Consider the following 18,240-nt stretch of genomic DNA (forward strand, 5'->3'; position numbering starts at 1 on the left):
AAATAAAAAACAAAACACTCACAGATAACCAATACGGATACAGAGCCAACAGTTCAACATCAATGGCATTAATAGAAATAACGGAAGAGATCACAAATGCAATAGATAGTAAAAAATGTGCTTCTGCAGTGTTTATAGATGTAACAAAAGCATTTGACACAATTAATCACAACCTCTTAATAAACAAATTAGAATGGTGTGGCATCAGAGGGTTGGTCTTGAACTGGGCAAGAAGCTACTTAACCAACAGGAAGCAATACGTGAAGATAGGCGAACACTCTTCCACAGAGCTGAAAATATTTTGTAAACTATAACCTGCTACCCAATAATGTAGAATTCTTCTCAACAAAAGAGGAAATATACTGTATAACCTTAGAGTAGAATTTAATTTAAAACATTTGTATGCACGCACAACACTTAAAACCTTTACTATCAGTATGTGGAATTAAATTATGGAATGGATTAACCAAATAAATTAAACAAAGCACCAATATGATTCAGTTTAAGAGACCGTTCAAACTACAAGTTTTCACAAAGTACACAGAACAAAAATTATGATGAACTGTTTATGTATTTAATATTTGTTTTCTTACTATGGTATATGATTTATTTATTATTAATATTTTCACTGTTCTGTTCCAGAGAACTAGGAAATTGGATACAGTTGCTATGGTATGAAAAGGGATATAATTAAATAAGCTGTGGTTCTTCCTACTCCTTTTCAGACGTGCTCTAATGAAAAAACTGGAATTGTGTGATGCATTACATTGTATCGTATGCATGATCGAAATAAACTGAAACTGAACTGAACCGATCATGTCTGGCTGACAAGCGTTTGCAGCAGATTAAGTGTTTCCATACACAGTGTGGAGTTGCTCTCCTTAACTAATAATAATAATCACCTCCATTACAGCAATAAACTGCTCTTTTTTGTATCTGAAGTGTCATTATCAAGTATTAAGACAGGGCTAAACATGTTATACAGTGTAAGCAAACTAGGTGCAGCCTTGCTAATAGCTAAGCAAACCGCTAAGCTGGCTTTAAACATCACCAAGAAATAAGACCTGAGTAAACTTTAGGAATATACATAGAACCCCATTGCAGCTGAAAGTAAGCATTTGATTTACAGGAAATTAATATTTAGGTTAATAAGAGTTGAGACAGGATAATAGACGAACACCTGATTGTCTGTCAGCATTGTCGCAATCAGTTTATGGCACGTAAGAGGACGATCGGATCGATCCGTAAATTGGTAGTGTCCACACCAAAGGGAGTATAAAGTTAAAGTTGAAGTACCAATGATTGTCACACACACACACTAGGTGTGGCAAAATTTGTTCCTCATTTGACCCTTCGCCCTCGATCACCCCCTGGGAGGTGAGTGGAGCAGTGAGTAGCAGTGGTGGCCGCACCCGGGAATCATTTTTGGTTAATCAACCCTTAATTCCAACCCTTGATGCTGAATGCCAATTAGGAAGGCAAAGGGTTAAATTTGTAGTCTTTGGTATGACTCGGCCATGGCATTCACACACTAGGGCCAATTTAGTGTTGCCAACCAACCTATCCCCAGGTGCATGTCTTTGGAAGTGGGATGAAGCCGGAGTACCCGGATGGACGGCTTGGCGCAGTTGGGAGAGTGGCCGTGCGCAACCCGGGGGTCCCTGGTTCAATCCCACCTAGTACCAACCTCATCACGTCCGTTGTGTCACCCTTGCTCCTGATGGGTGCTGGTTAGCGCATTGCATGGCAGCTCCCTCCATCAGTGTGTGAATGTGTGTGTGAATGGGTGAATGTGGAAATAGTGTCAAAGCGCTTTGAGTACCTTGAAGGTAGAAAAGCGCTATACTAGTACAACCCATTTACCATTTAACCCACGCAGTCACGGGGAGGACATGCAAACTCCACACAGAAAGAACCGCGAGCCCATGATCGAATCCAGGACCTCCGTATTGTGAGGCAGACACGCTAACCCCTCTTCCACCGTGCAGTCCCTTTATTTATATATATATAATATACATATACATATGTATGAGTATATATATTTGTATATATATGTTTGTCTAATTATATATATAAGTATATATAGAAGTGTGTGTGTGTATATATATATATATATATATATATATATATATATATATATATATATATATATATATATATATATATATACAAAAAAAAACTTTTCCATATGACTTGGGAAATTGTGTTAGATGTAAATATAAACGGAATACAATGATTTGCAAATCCTTTTCAACCCATATTCAATTGGATGCACTACAAAGACAAGATATTTGATGTTCAAACTCATAAACGTTATTTTTTTTTGCAAATAATAATTAACTTAGAATTTCATGGCTGCAACACGTGCCAAAGTAGTTGGAAAAGGACATGTTCACCACTGTGTTACATCACCTTTTCTTTGAACAACACTCAATAAACGTTTGAGAACTGAAGAAACTAATTGTTGAAGCTTTGAAAGTGGAATTTTTTCCCATTCTTGTTTTATGTAGAGCTTCAGTCGTTCAACAGTCCTTGGTCTCCGCTGTCGTATTTTACGCTTCATAATGCGCCACACATTTTCGATGGGAGACAGGTCTGGACTGCAGGCGTGCCAGGAAAGTACCCGCACTCTTTTACTACGAAGCCACGCTGTTGTAACATGTGGCTTGGCATTGTCTTACTGAAATAAGCAGGGGTGTCCATTATAACACTGCTTGGATGACAACATATGTTGCTCCAAAACCTGTATGGACCTTTCAGCATTAATGGTGCCTTCACAGATGTGTAAGTTACCCATGCCTTGGGCGCTAATGCACCCCCATTCCATCACAGATGCTGGCTTTTGAACGTTGCGCCTATAACAATCCGAATGGTTATTTTCCCTCTTTGTTCTGGAGGACACCACGTCCTCTGTTTCCAAATGTAATTTGAAATGTGGACTCGTCAGATCACAGAACACCTTTCCACTTTGCATCAGTCCATCTTAGGTGAGCTCGAACCCAGCCAAGCCGGCGGCTTTTTAGGGTATTGTTGATAAATGAGTTTGGCTTTGCATAGTAGAGTTTTAACTTGCACTTGCAGATGTAGCGACCAACTGTAGTTACTGACAGTGATTTTATGAATTGTTCCTGAGCCCATGTGGTGATATCCTTTACACACTGATGTCGGTTTTTGATGCAGTACCGCCTGAGGGGTCAAAGGTCCGTAATATCATCGTTTACGTGCAGTGATTTCTCCAGATTCTCGAAACTTTTTGATGACTTTACGGACCGTAGATGGTAAAATCCCTAAATTCCTTTAAATAGCTCTTTAAGAACCGTTGTTCTAAAACTGTTCGACAATTTGCTTACAAAGTGGTGACCCTCACTCCATCCTTGTTTGTGAATTACTTAGCATTTCATGGAAGCTGCTTTTATACCCAATTATGGAACCCAACTGTTCCAAATTAGCCTGCACACCAACCTTTCCCAACTTATTTGTCACGTGTTGCAAATTGTAAAGTTAATGATTGTTTGCAAAAAAAAAAGTTTATCAGTTTGAACATCGAATATGTTTTCTTTTTAGCATATTAGAATAGAAAAGAATAGACTAGAATAGAATAGAAAGTACTTTATTGATCCCTGGGGGAAATTCAGCACCACAGTTTGCTCATAATAGACAATAATAATAATATATAACATATATAATATATGAATAGTATAAATATATTCGACATATATTCTACATTTAAGTGCAGTCAAGAAGGAACATATACATTATACAGTCTGATGGCTGTCGGTATGAAGGACATCCTGTGTCGTTCTGTGTTACATTTAGGGACTCTGAGCCTTCCACTGAACATGCTCATTCTCTCTGCAAGGTCCGAGTGTAGTGGGTGGGAGGTGTTGTCCATAATGGCTAGGAGTTTTGCTAGACTTCTCCTCCCTGACACCACCACCAGAGAGTCCAGCTCCACTCCCACCACGTTACTGGCCTTCTCTACTAACTTAGATCCAAGAACATGGGTTGCTGCTGATATTAAAAAGGAAACCAAGCCTTGAGGCTTGTCCTCTCACTCTGTAGGATCATTATGTGTTTGTCTATGTCTGAGTGACTGAAACTGTGGATGTGGAGAACAGGATCTCCTACAGGTTCTGTAGCTTCTAATGGCCAACCCCTTTGAGAGTTAAAGCTTTGAAAATATTTCATATTCAGGGGGTGTGGAAAAGTAAAAAGCATCTCCTTCCTTCGGGCAAGATCTCCACATGCACACCTGTCTTTCTGGTCATCCTTTGTCCTCTGTTATCAGTTCCATTGCTTTGATATCCATGTCAAAGTGAACATCTTGTGTTACTCGGAAACAACCCTAACCCAACCAGAATGACCACATCCAGAGTATTGTGTTTCAAATAGCATCATAGAGAAATCAATATCCTTCTGTTCAAATGCAAATGTTTCCTTTCCCTGTTTGCATTTGCAGTACCTAATTCAATTAGATAATGACTCTTGAAATGTAATGTGGCTTGATTAAATCAATGAAACGATCAGGAACCACAGATCACATGCTTGAACTTTGTTTACATCAAAATTCCCTGTAGATATATTTAGTGAAATCCGTTTAAAGACAGCACAATGGCAGCACGGTGGGAGAGGGGTTATTGCGTCGGCCTCACATTGCAAAGGTCCGGGGTTCCCTCCTGCGCTCTGAATCTTTCTGTGTGGAGTTTGCATGTCCTCCTCGTGACTGCGAGGGGTTCCCTCAGGGTACTCCAGCTTCATCCCACCTCCAAAGACATGAACCTGGGGATAGGTTTATTGGCAACACTAAATTGGCCCTAGTGTGTGAATGTGAATGTTGTGTGTCTATCTGTGTTGGCCCTGCGATGAGATGGCGACTTGTCCAGAGTGTACGCCGCCTTCTGCCCAATTGTAGCCGAGATAGGCTCCAGCGCCCTCCGCTACCCTGAAGGGAATAAGTGGTAAATAATGGATGGGATTAAAGTCAGCAACTTTTTTACGTCACACCTACACCTGCCAAAATATGGTGCAGGGTATGCGTTTTTTGTATTTAACATGCATTTTGACTCTTTGATACACAAGTACATTAGGTACATGCTGCGCTCCATGCATTGTGTTGCATTTTGTCATTTTCAATTACATGGCTTGCACCTAAAAAAATAATTCTAACTTCACTGGAAAAAAAAATACCATTGTGTATTTTACTTGATAAGGAAGTGCACATAGCCAATTCTTGCAAACAAGTTCAACTCAAATCTTGGATCAGCATTTTCAATTAAAATGACTGTTGCAACGGATTGATTAGTTCCTGCCAGAGATGTCCTGATCCCGATTATGGAATCGGATCGGGGCAAAGAGTTGCCTTTTTAACTGTTTGGCAATTAGCTAATGAGCAGCCGAGCCAAGCCGATCTTTAACGAGGGCTATGTCCCAATGTTTACATGGCAAAGATTGTACTCAAGTGAAAGATTCTATTTACAGATACACGCTCAGGGAGAAACAACTACATTTCTGGATTCCTTGTTACATCGATGCAGAAAGTCCATGTGTGAATTACCAGTAGTGTATTTTTGCCTGGACACAAGCTCAAATTTGAGAGCAAGCTACAACAAAGCATTGTCTATCCCCATTGCAAAGACTATTCTAAGATACTAAACCTTATCACCTGGGTGGAAAATAAATAAGCTTCTTCCATATATGATTACTGGAAAAAAATAGAAAAAAAGGAATGGCTAAGCATGCTATACTCACACAGGCACACACACGCATACCCACGCTGAGCAAAACGACACAAAAAACTAACAGCTAGAACTTCATTGTAAACTCGGGATGATCATTGCAGATGTCAGTTCTATTGATTCCTACAGTAATAATATATAAACAATACTAAAGGATTGGATCAAAGTGTTCCTTACTTTTTTTTTGCTCTTGTTACTACAAAATAATTTTTGGGTCGTTTTTGTTATTGTTTACTAACAATCTCAGTTAGTAAGTCACTGAATACAAAATTATTTATAGGGCACCTATTTTGCAAAACCATCTTTTTTACCTACTAGCACCTGTTTTTGTGTATTTGGGATCTCCATACATACCAAATATTTTAACTCAAACCATGGAGGCATTGCGGAGATAATTATATAACAATCTTACCTTCTTTCAAATAAACAATTTGCTCAATTTGTGACGTTTTCCCCAGGTGTAAGGCCACAAGATATCTCCATATTTGGTTGAAATATATCCAAACCGCTTTGTGCAAGTTCGACATTGTAGTCCAACACTATCGTCAATAAGTTCCTTATTTTCCTCTATCTCTTTTTGCGGGGCAGACTGACTTTTACATGCATATGCATCCTCCGCTGTTGCCATTTCTAACACAAAGTAGCGCATAGTTTGAACATTTATCGGTCTGAGACTCCATATGTAAGCGCTACAAACCATAACATGGCTGACGGGCAAAAGATGTAGTCAAAGTGGAAGCACGTAAATGAGATCTCCTACAAAACAGCGCATCCTGAAGAGACAGTCAGAAAGTGGCTTGAAAATGGTTTGTGAAACATAAGTTATGCAAAATTTTGACCAAAGAACCACCATCACATTTACAGAGACCATACAGAAGTGTTTTAAATGTAGCAAAAAAATATGGTCTTTTTTAAGTAAATCATCTGATTTCCGAGGATACCAGGGGATTCTAAATTTAATAACACCGGCTAGTGTTGTAACAATACCAATATTTTGGTACCGGTACTAAAATGGTTTTGGTACTTTTCGGTACTTTTCTAAATCAGTGGTTCTCAACGTTTTTTCAGTGATGTGCCCCCTGTGAACATTTTTTTATTCAAGTACCCCTTAATCACAGCAAATCATTTTTGGTTGAAAAAAAGAGATAAAGAAGTAAAATACAGCACTATGTCATCAGTTTCTGATTTACTAAATTGTATAACAGTGCAAAATATTGCTCATTTGTAGTGGTCTTTCTTGAACTATTTTGAAAAAAAGATATGAAAATAACTAAAAGCTTGTTGAAAAATAAACAAGTGATTTAATTATAAATAAAGATTTCTACACATAGAAGTAATCATCAACTTAAAGTGCCCTCTTTGGGGATTGTAATAGAGATCCATCTGGATCCATGAACTTAATTCTAAACATTTCATCACAAAAAAAGAAATCTTTTACATCAATATTTATGGAACATGTCCACAAAAGATCTAGCTGTAGAATACAATAAAATAGAATGAATAGAAAGTACTTTATTGATCCCTGGGGGAAATTCAGCACCACAGTTCGCTCACAATAGACAATAATAATAATAAATAATTATGTCAACACTGAATATTGCATTGTTGCTTTTTTTTCACAGTTTATGAACTTACATTCATATTTTGTTGAAGTATTATTCAATAAATATATTTATAAAGGATTTTTGAATTGTTGCTCCTTTTAAAATTAAAAAAGAAATAAATCTCACGTACCCCTTGGCATACCTTCAAGTACTGTGCCTTGGTACCCCCATTTGAGAACCACTGTTCTAAATAAAAGGGACCACAAAAGATTGCATTTCATTATTAAAAAATCTTAGGTTACATTAAATATATGTTTCTTATTGCAGTTAAGTCCTTAAATAAAATAGTAAACACACTAGACATTTGGCTTTTAGTAGTAAGTAAACAAACTAAGGCTCCTAATTAGTCTGCTGACGTGTGCAGTAACATATTGTCATTTATTATTCTATTGTTTTGTCAATATTATTAAGGACAAGTGGTAGAAAATTAATGATTAATTTGTTTTTCATTCATTGTTAATATCTGCTTACTTCCTGTTTCAACATGTTTTATCTACACTTCTGTAAAAACGTAATAATCACTAATTCTTCAGTTTTTTTGATACTTTACATTTGTTTTGGATTATACCACAAATTTGGGTATCAATCCGATACCAAGTAGTTATAGGATCATACATTGGTCATATTCAAAGTCCTCATGTGTCCAGGGACATATTTCCTGAGTTTATAAACATAATATATATTTTTTTAAAACGAAAGAAGATGTTGTAATGCCCAAAAATTTCGACGTAATAATAGTAGCATCGACACAATACGTGCTTGTACTTGATATCATTACATTGGATTTTAGGTGTCGATCCACCAATGGCGTTTGTTCACATTTTGAGTCCGGTGAGCTACGGTGTGTAGTGAAGCATGTTTAGCTATTCCTTGTCCTGCAGGGATGATACTATGATAAGGGGGAATAATTACCAATATTCGCTGATAGAAAACTAGCAAGCTAAATACTCAACGAGGGTTGTGGTTCCAGACAGAGTTGACGTCACGTCAAGAGTTTTCACAACGTTGGTGTTCAAAGTACAGCCTAGGGGCCTTTTGCGGCCTGTGGCTCATTTGTTTTTGGCCTGTCGCACATTGTCGAAATTAAATTCAGGAAACAGAATAAATAGGAAAAACCGAGCTGTGACATGTTTGAAGCAGATCAGTGAACCCTCCCTTAGAAAACAGGACCGCATGGCAGTTTTCCAACATAAAGAACCCAAACACGCGCAAGTATTTATACTTAATTTAAGATGGACATCTTTTTAACTTAGGACCAACTTAAAGACTGAAAGACTATGCAAGAAACAATCTATAAACAAACCTTGGAAGTGCTTTCATATATTTGGGTCTGAAGTTTTTTTCTTTGCTTTCCTATTGCTGCAGGTCAGTTTCTGGCTCGTTCATCTACGGCTGGATGCTCAAATTCTCCGCTATTCCGATTTGTAAGAAAAAGCTTACAATTGTAACTTATGTGTCGCTACAGAGGCGTACCACTAAAACTACAAAAATGGCTGATTGGGCAGAGACACAGTCGCAGCCAGCTGGAGAGGCTGGGGTATGGAGAATGTCATGCATTTAGAAAAAAACCACCTTCCAAAACGACTCGCTTTGAAAAAACACTCAAAGAGGGGTTCGAAGATGGGTCAGTAATGCATTTGGAATTACAGCCACTGGATATGTGTGAATGAAAGTGCTTGTAGCCGGACAACGTGACTCTCAGTTTAGTCTTAGTCACATTTGCGAATATGCGGTGAAGCCCGATTAAACACAGCCAAAGCTGCAGTTGCATGTGATAATTATTGTCTAAAAAACACTGACTTAACAGATTGTTCTCAAGTCATTATAAACAGAGTCATAGAAGCACCCAGTTACCCTTGTCAAATCAAACAAGTAAGTTTCGACCGACTCTAAGAGTGCACATACAGAAGGAGAGAGAGAGGGCATATCAAGGTGATATTCAGCCACACTGGAGTTGACTATGAGCTCGAAGCAATTTCATTTCTGTGTGTGAATGTGCGTTGACATAATTTCTATGAAACTTTTTTCAGGGTTCAAATCCGACTTTATGAACTTGTTACATGTGTGGTTTGTGGTTGTATTTTACTGTACTGTCTTCAGAAAGAGGGACACCCTAAAACTTCTCAGAATATGTCTTTATCTCTCGCTTAGCTCAGTGATCTTTCTATCATTGACCTCTAATCTGCGCTTGAGTCAATTCCCATCCATCTTTTCACATAGGATTATCTTCTTTCATTCATCTTCCTCTTTGGCACAAAAACATAGCATGCTTTGTTTCTTTTTATGACAAACCTCACTTGTGCTGGTAGGCTGTGTTGTGTGTGTGTGTGTGTGCGTGTGCGTGCGAGTGCGCGTGTGTGCGAGAGGCAGAGAGACAATTTATTAATTATCAACGCAAACACCGGTATTGATCGTGAATTCTAGGCAATGGTCTTTCCTTTCATTCTCATTAAACCTCTTATTTGTACGTATTAAGTTTGAATCAAGTTTTTTCAACTGCAGGTTAACTGCAGATTCTCCCATGTGCTTGAGTCAAAAAAGTGCCCAACTGTGTGGATACTGACTGCGCAGAATTCTCCCACTCAACTTAGCTGTCACAGTACGCCTTCATCCATGATGTACTCTTTGTGTAGAGCAACCCTTAAATGTGGGCGTTCCCAGTCAAATCTGGCCTTCTGTGTTTTCTCCCATTGTACGAATTGTATTAAGTATGTGCCTCAGAGGCTGAAAATAAGTCATATGTTGCTCTTGAAGTTTCAATGCGGCTCTAAACCACACTTAATAGAATACACTTAGATGAAACTACTGAATCTATTCTGATAGCTTCAATTGATACACCTGGAAAAATCTGTTGACATGAGGATAAAATAATCATAGTTCCACTCTGAATTGACAACCAAAAATCACAATGTACATCATTTTGGTTAAAGTGTCTGCCCTGAGATCGGTAGGTCGTGAGTTCAAACCCCGGCCAAGTCATACCAATGACTTTAAAAATGCGAACCATTACCTCCCTGCTTGGGACTCTGCATCAAGGGTTGGAATTGGGGGTTGAATCACCAAAAATGATTCCCAGGTGTGGCCACCGCTGATGCTCACTACTCCCCTCACCTGCCAGGGGGTGATGGGTCAAATGCAGAGATTAATTTCGCTACACCTAGTGTGTGTGTGACAATCATTGGTACTTTGATTAAAATGTTTTTGCTGTGTCTCTGCATGCATAAATGGAACAACTGAAGAAGGGCGCGACCACGGAATAAAAACGCGCTGCTGTGTTTGGACATCCTGGGCCGTTAAATCATAAGGTTTCAGTTTGGCCGTGATCATTGAACTTTGTGATTATGTGGCTATATAATATAGCGTCTATCAATTGATACCATTGATATTTTTTGACAGTTACTGTCAGCTGTCAGGCTCTCAGAAAACTCATCGAGTATGCACATAAGTTTACACAAGTATAGATCATGTTTTCATCATGCTTCGCTCCGAATTGTTGACCTACGGAATCCCAGAGTAGGTTCTTATTTGTTGTCTTTTCAGCATTGAAATTATAAAATGTCCGTCCGCCATAAACCTTCCCCAAAAAGTGTAATTCACATTATTTTATTTACACTGTGCATACAGTATCTGCGCATGTAGGAGAAAGCTTTTTTTTTTTGAGACTTATACGCAAACAAGCAAATGTCCCTATATAAATCTATTCTGCAATATTATTTACATTTTACTGCATCATATATCAACTTAATGTCTTCATAAAAAGTATTGGGCAATTATGCAGTAACAGGAAATGCAAAAAGAGGAAATGAGAATTGAAGAAAATATGTAACTGCCCCTCTTTTGCAATGAAATCAGCTTCCGCTCTTTTGGTAAAACTTAACAGAAGGTTTCTTTTCATGTATTAAAAAAAAAAGAACTTTTAATGAGGTTAAATGTCACTGATTGATGTTAAACCGTGTAGCAATGGCCTGCTGAATCATATTAACTGGTGTTGTTCTTCAGAAAGGGGGTTAAGGAGGTTGAAGTTGGATTCCCTCACACACAACTCATCAAAGCAAGCCTTTATGCACCTTGCTTTGCACATCGGGGTAAAGACATACTTAACCAGAAAAGCACCTTCCCAAAATTGTTGGAATTTTGAAATTGAAAGACCCAATATGTTTTTAATAATTTGGTTCCTCTTGCTGTCTTAACATCTCACCATGTACACCAACTTATTGTCCTGTTGCTCAGATAGTGTCTATTTCCATCATTTATGTTCAATGGGGCCCAATTGCATCATCCCACATCCACTTCTAATTCAAATATCTCACATTGTGTCTTTTAAAAGGGCCTTTTAGTTTATTATGTACACCAACAACACCCTTCTAACTTGGATATCACTTCTCTTTGAAGTGATATCCACTTTCCACAGTTTCCAAAAGCTATTTGAAATGTGGACTTGTCAGACCACAGAACACTTTTCCACTTTGCACCAGTCCATCTTAGATGAGCTCAGGCCCAGCTAAGCCAGCGGCGTTTCTCGGTGTTGTTGGCGGTTAAGCTCGGTTGGTAGAGCGGCCGTGCCAGCAACTTGAGGGTTGCAGGTTCGATTCCCGCTTCCGCCATCCTAGTCCCTGCCGTTGTGTCCTTGGGCAAGACACTTTACCCACCTGCTCCCAGTGCCACCCACACTGGTTTAAATGTAACTTAGATATTGGGTTTCACTATGTAAAACGCTTTGAGTCACTAGAGAAAAAGCGCTATATAAATATAATTCAAATCAAATAAATGGCTTTAGCTTTGCATAGTAGGGTTTGAACTTACACTTACAGATGTAGCAACGAACTGTAGTTACTGACAGTGGTTTTCTGAAGTGTTCCTGAGCCTATGTAGTGATATCCTTTACAGACTGATGTTGTTTTTTGATGCAGTACTGCCTGAGAGATAAAATGTCACAGGCATTCAATGTTGGTTTTTGGCCTTGCCACTTACATATAATGATTTCTCCAGATTCTCTGAACCTTCTGATGATATTACGGACCATAGATGGTGAAAAAAAATCCTTGAGTTTCTTGCAATTGCTCGTTGAGAAATGTTCTTCTTAAACTGTTCGACAATTTGCCCACGCATATGTTCACAGAGTGGTGACCCTCACCCTATTCTTGTTTGTGAATGACTGAGCATTTCATGGAAGCTGTTTTAATACCCAATCATAGCACAACCCTGTTCCTAATTAGCCTGTTCACCTGTGGGATGTTCCAAACAGGGGTTTGATGAGCATTCCTCAACGTTCTCAGTCTTTTTTGCCACTTGTGCCAGCTTTCTTGAAACATGTTGCAGACATCAAATTCCAAATGAGCTAATACTAACAAAAAATAACAAAGTTTACCAGTTCGAATGTTAAGTATCTTGTCTTTGCGGTCTATTTGATTGAATATAGGTTGAAAAGGATTTGCAAATCATTGTATCCTGTTTTTATTTATGATTTACGCAACGTGCCAACTTCACTGGTTTTGGGTTTTGTACTTGTGTTTGTTTTCGGCTGGTATTTTTGCCTTCTCCCATGTTCCAAAAACATGCACGTGAGGTTAATATGAATCTTTGCAACCTTTATGCGGCTGCTTTGATGGCGCTAACTTTCGAAAGTGTTGTCAGCATTATACCCCGCCCTATTATGCTACGAGCATGCAAGCAGCACTCCACATACAGTAATACATACAGTACATGCGCAGAAGAAGGTGAAGATTACAAGCGGCAATCGATCTACATCGGTATAGTTGGATTTAAAAACATACAAAACACATGACTGAAAGTATTTGTTACTAGACAGTTTTATCACACTATGCAACATTAGCCATTCCACAACATATTTCTCAATTATTAGAGTAAGACACATTGAAAAACACAAGGATGTAATTGGTTATTGCACTTTGCCAATGGCACGCTTCGAGCCGGGAAAAATTGCACACAAAATTGGCTAAATTTAGCCACTAATGTCAACTATCATTGAATGTATGGTTTGACGCAAAACTACTACTACTATTTAGCCTGCCAGCGACCGTAATCTGGTCCCTGGGACATCCCAAGATAAAAAATCTGTCCTGTCCAGCTGCTCAGGCAAAGCATATTGTTGATGTAGATGCCCATATCTGCAGTAGAGATTTACTTTACTATTACCCTAGGGTAAACTGGGTAACACATGGTATGACAACGCTGAACCTAGTGTTACTATAACAATCTACAAGGTTAATATAGCTGGCTTCTCTTTCGTCCCCTCCATTTTTCTGCTTTCTTTTGTATCTCTAGTTAACATTACATATACGTATTGTTGCATTTGAACAACTGTATTGTTGATATTAGAGGTAAATTATTGTTATTAGTCATTATCAGTAGCGCTAGTTCTATTGGTATTTGTATTGTTCCATTTGTAGTACAATAATGCTCATTGTAATTTCTGTATTATTATTTCTTCCACTAACTACTTCTCTGCTATCACTTTTACCATCATATTTGTACATATCATATTTGCTGATGTTGCTCTATTGTTGTTGTTGTTGTTGTTATTTTTGTTGTGTTTGCTGTTGTTGTTTTCGTCTCTCTGTCTAATCTCCCTCTTGTCCCTACAATTACCCCCTCAATCTTCCTTTTTTTCTCTTTCTATCCCCTCCTGCTCCGTCCAGGCTGCACCAAATGATAATATAAATACATTTAATAAAGTCAAATACAAATAAGGCAACAAGAGAATTTTCCCACACTTCTCTTTGGTAAATGAAATCTGTACACCCGATATGGGCATCCACATCAACAATAGGATTTACCTGAGAAGCTGGACAGGACAAAAAAAAAAAAAAAAGATTTACTTTACTAAAGAGGATTGTGAGATATTCTCTTGTTGTCATATTTCTATTTGACTTTATTAAATATTCAGGGGCGGAATAGCTCGGTTGGTAGAGTGTCCGTGCCAGCAATTTGAGAGTTGCAGGTTCGATTCCCGCTTGTGCCATCCTAGTTACTGCTGTTGTGTCCTTGGACAAGACACTTTACCCACCTGCTCCCAGTGCCACCCACACTGGTTTAAATGTAACTTAGATATTGGGTGTCACTATGTAAAGCGCTTTGAGTCACTTGAGAAAAGCGCTATATAAATATAATTCACTTCACATATATTTATGATCACAGAGCTAAGACACACACACACACACACACACACCCTGCTTTCTTTTTGTTTCTAAAGGTCTTTACATCGCCTGTGTATGTTTGCGAATGTGTGTGCACGAGACCACACTGGGTGACAGCCATAAACGCCAGCCTTTTTCATAGAATTGACAAACTTATATTCGTAATTTATTTGTTGGTTTACAAAATTTGTAATTTAAACCGGAGCTTTAATTATAGACAATACATTATACAGGTTTCAATGGGTAGGTTGTACTGTATTTCTTTATGTACCCTATGAATGACTGGTGACCAGTCCAGGGTGTTACCCTTCCTCTTGCCCAATGTCAGTTGGGGTAGGCTCCAGCACGGGAGGACTGAGACAAACATTTAGCCCTGAATTATTTGGCTCAGACTTACTTACTGCATTTCCAGAAAGCGCCGATTATTGTACTATTTGACTCCTAACCTGGATTTGTTTTGATGCATGTTTTTAATTAATACAAATACATGGGAAACAAATAGTTTAATAATTTTGTTTTAGTAAAAGATAACAACACAAAACAGTTTTTAATAGAAATAAAACACATAAAGCTGACGACTGTGGGGCTTTGTCACATTTATTTTACTTTCTGACACACCCCTGGCAGTGACTTGATCCCGCTCGCTCAGCTTCCAAAAGTGGAAGCTTATACCACTACACCACAGGACCCTAATGAATGGTGGGGTGATTTTTTTTTTTGTATATTCTAGCAATAGAATTTGAAGGAATCAATAAAGTACTATCTATCCAACTATCTAGAAAAGAGATACACAGGAAAGGGCTAGGATTAAGTTTGCTGTAAAATGCATTTTGCCGCTTTAACATTAAGCTATTTTTGGTCGTCAAGCATGTCTCAAATGTTTGTAGTGGCAAGTCCTTCGACTGACCTTGAATATTTAATGTACATATACCAAAGCAAAGCGGAGCAAAACATAAAAACAGGTATTAATGTAGCAGTACATTATTGATCGACCACTGGGAAAAATCCCGGTACTCCCAATTGCTCGGCCGCCCCTAGGCTACAGCTCACATGTAGCTTTAATGAAGACCAGGGGTACAGAAAATGAAAGGATGACATTTTTGAACAATGCGGTAGTCATCAGAGCGCAATGGGAATCTATATAGCGTATTTTTTGGGATATAGGATGTACCGGTATTTAAGCCGCACCAACTCAATTTTAGAAGAATACTATTTTTTTATACATATATTAGCTTCATACAAAGATATATACCAGTACAAATTTTAAATGTTTATTTACATACCCTAATTATTTCCAAACGATGCTTGTAAAATTGCCGTAAAATGGCTGATGAAACAAAACAGAAGTCATAATCATGGACCAAATAGGTGCGGAAATTAGCTCTTCAATCAGCTTAACAGACTCAATAACTCCACAGTGACGTTATGGTGAATTCACAAAACTGAAACAATACATAAAGAATGCTCTTGTAAATTGATAATCCTAACTCAGACACTTGTAAATTTGTTAGCATATTCCCTAATGCTAACGATGCTAGCATGATTACATTATGATCACACGTACAGATATGCATTAAAACATTCCTACAGACATCACTCATGAAACGGATTCTTAAGAATGAATTGTTTTAGTTATATTGTAAAAAATTACAAACGTTGTCCTTATTGATGAAGAATCTTTTTCGAGCATAAACGCTATGGCCGAATATAAATTCCGGCACACATACATTGTCAACCCGCAAAAAAAGAAGCAAATCTGATATGTTGTATGGAGTCCAGCCTTAAATTTGCTGCACGTCTTGTTGTGTTGTGCTAGAGTTCAGACTCTCCCCATTTGTTTGCGTTACCTTTGAAGCAAAGTATTCATATGCAAGTCTATACTGTATATACTTTCTTCTCAGGGGAGGCGTGTTTGTTTTCCCCACACACAACAACTCATTGAAGTTTCCAAACTATTCCCACGGGGGTGGCTAAACTAATACTATGGCTCAAGACTAAGCAGAAGAATGTCTGAAGTAAAGCGGTAATTTGTGTGCATGTTTGCACGAGGAGGTCAACTGAACAGTGGGGCGTATGGAGTAATAGGGAAATTAGAAATATCAAGCTGTGAAGTTCAAACTCAGTTCAAGTCAGTTTCATATGCTAATCTGCAGCTGAAGGAGGGGGGGGATTGGGGGTGGCCTTAGACTTTTATTCGATGCTATTAATAGAGTTATCAACCAACACAGTCTCATCTTCACTTATGACGGACATGATACATCTGGAGCAGTGTAGAAGTCATTTGAATTCATATAAAAATCTGAATATTTTGTGACATCATGTTACTTGTATCAGTGCATGATGTTAGGAGGGAAAAATATACCTACAAAACATACTGGTTACTGTGGGGGGATAATTTTGAAATTGATTGCCTCGGCATAAAGTCATGTGCATGTATATGTCAGCAGTGAGTCACTTGCGGCCATCCTTTGTATTGTTATTTTAGGCCTGCAGCTGGTTCTTCCTCTTACAGCTTGCGCGCATGTGTGTGACAGTGAGAACATTAGTGTGCATGCACTTATATGTGTCTATGGTGTTTTCACAGCCGTTTCAGGATTGCCACATTTTGGGTCACTGAGGATGTTTGGTTTAACCTTGACCGACGATTGGCCACTCAGTTGCTATCCTCTCTTTGCATTCTTGTCTTACTGTCTTAAATCCAAATCTTTCTCCATGACTGAGCGACTCATAATACAATATCCTTATACAATATACTCATTCATTGAAATGTTTGTTATTGAAAGGTGGTATTTGATTTTCTTTAATATTTTCCCACAAATATTGCTTTTTATAGAAGGTAGAAAGAAGGAAACAGGCATACAATCTCAGAGGGCAGACTCATCCTTGTTCTGTCTATACTCTAGGGTGAATGTGATGAATATGTATGAAGCTATAAATCACTGAGCTTAGCCCTGCTCTACTGACCCACTTAAAGGGGGCCCATTATGCAAAAACAACTTTTCTTACCTACTGGTACCGGCTTTTGTGTATTTGAGATCTGCGTAAGTCCAAATATGTTTAACTCAAACCATAAAGGCATGGCTGAAATATTTATAAAACAATCTTGCCTTCCTTCATGCTTCTTTTAAACGAGTTGTTTAGAATTTGAACAACACGTGACATCAGCAGATATCTCCATATATGGTTGAGGTTAACCCAGAGTTTTGCCCGAGTCCGCCATTGTAGTCAGTATCTTCCTTTTTTTTTTTTTATCCATTTATTGTGGGGCAGACTGGCTTTTGCACATACATCCTCCATTGTTGCCAATTGTAATACAAAGTAGCATATAGTTTTATTTTTCAGTAGACTCTATATAGAAGCGCTAAAAACTAATACATTGCTGATGGGGAGAAGACGAAGTCGAGGCACGTAAAAAAAACTGCCCACAAAATTGCACATCCTTAACAGACGGTCAGTAAGTGGTCAAAAGACGGTCTGTAAAACATAATCTATGCACGATTTTGACCAAAGAACCCCCATCACGTGTTATGTAGACAATAAGGAAGTGTTTTAAATGTAGACAAAAATTATAATTTGATGCCTTTAAGGTCGCACGGTCAGGTGGAAATGATGACAAACTCTTAGCAGTATCATAAATTAGTTTTTATCTATACTCTGAGATTATTTGCAGACCCCTGTATATCAGTCAGAAAAAACAGAAGACTTATTTCCTGATGTCAGTCTATAATGCACACACAGGCACAT

At 38.2% G+C, this 18,240-nt stretch overlaps 1 protein-coding gene across 2 annotated transcripts in view; it reads left to right on the forward strand.

Annotated features, from left to right (window-relative positions):
- tmcc1a (transmembrane and coiled-coil domain family 1a) overlaps positions 1–18,240 on the forward strand; it is a 90,213-nt gene that overhangs the window by 33,257 nt on the left and 38,716 nt on the right. The gene's annotated exons all lie outside the window — the stretch shown is intronic.

Source organism: Nerophis ophidion, linkage group LG06 (assembly GCF_033978795.1).
Source record: "Nerophis ophidion isolate RoL-2023_Sa linkage group LG06, RoL_Noph_v1.0, whole genome shotgun sequence".
Taxonomy (NCBI): Eukaryota; Metazoa; Chordata; class Actinopteri; order Syngnathiformes; family Syngnathidae; genus Nerophis; species Nerophis ophidion.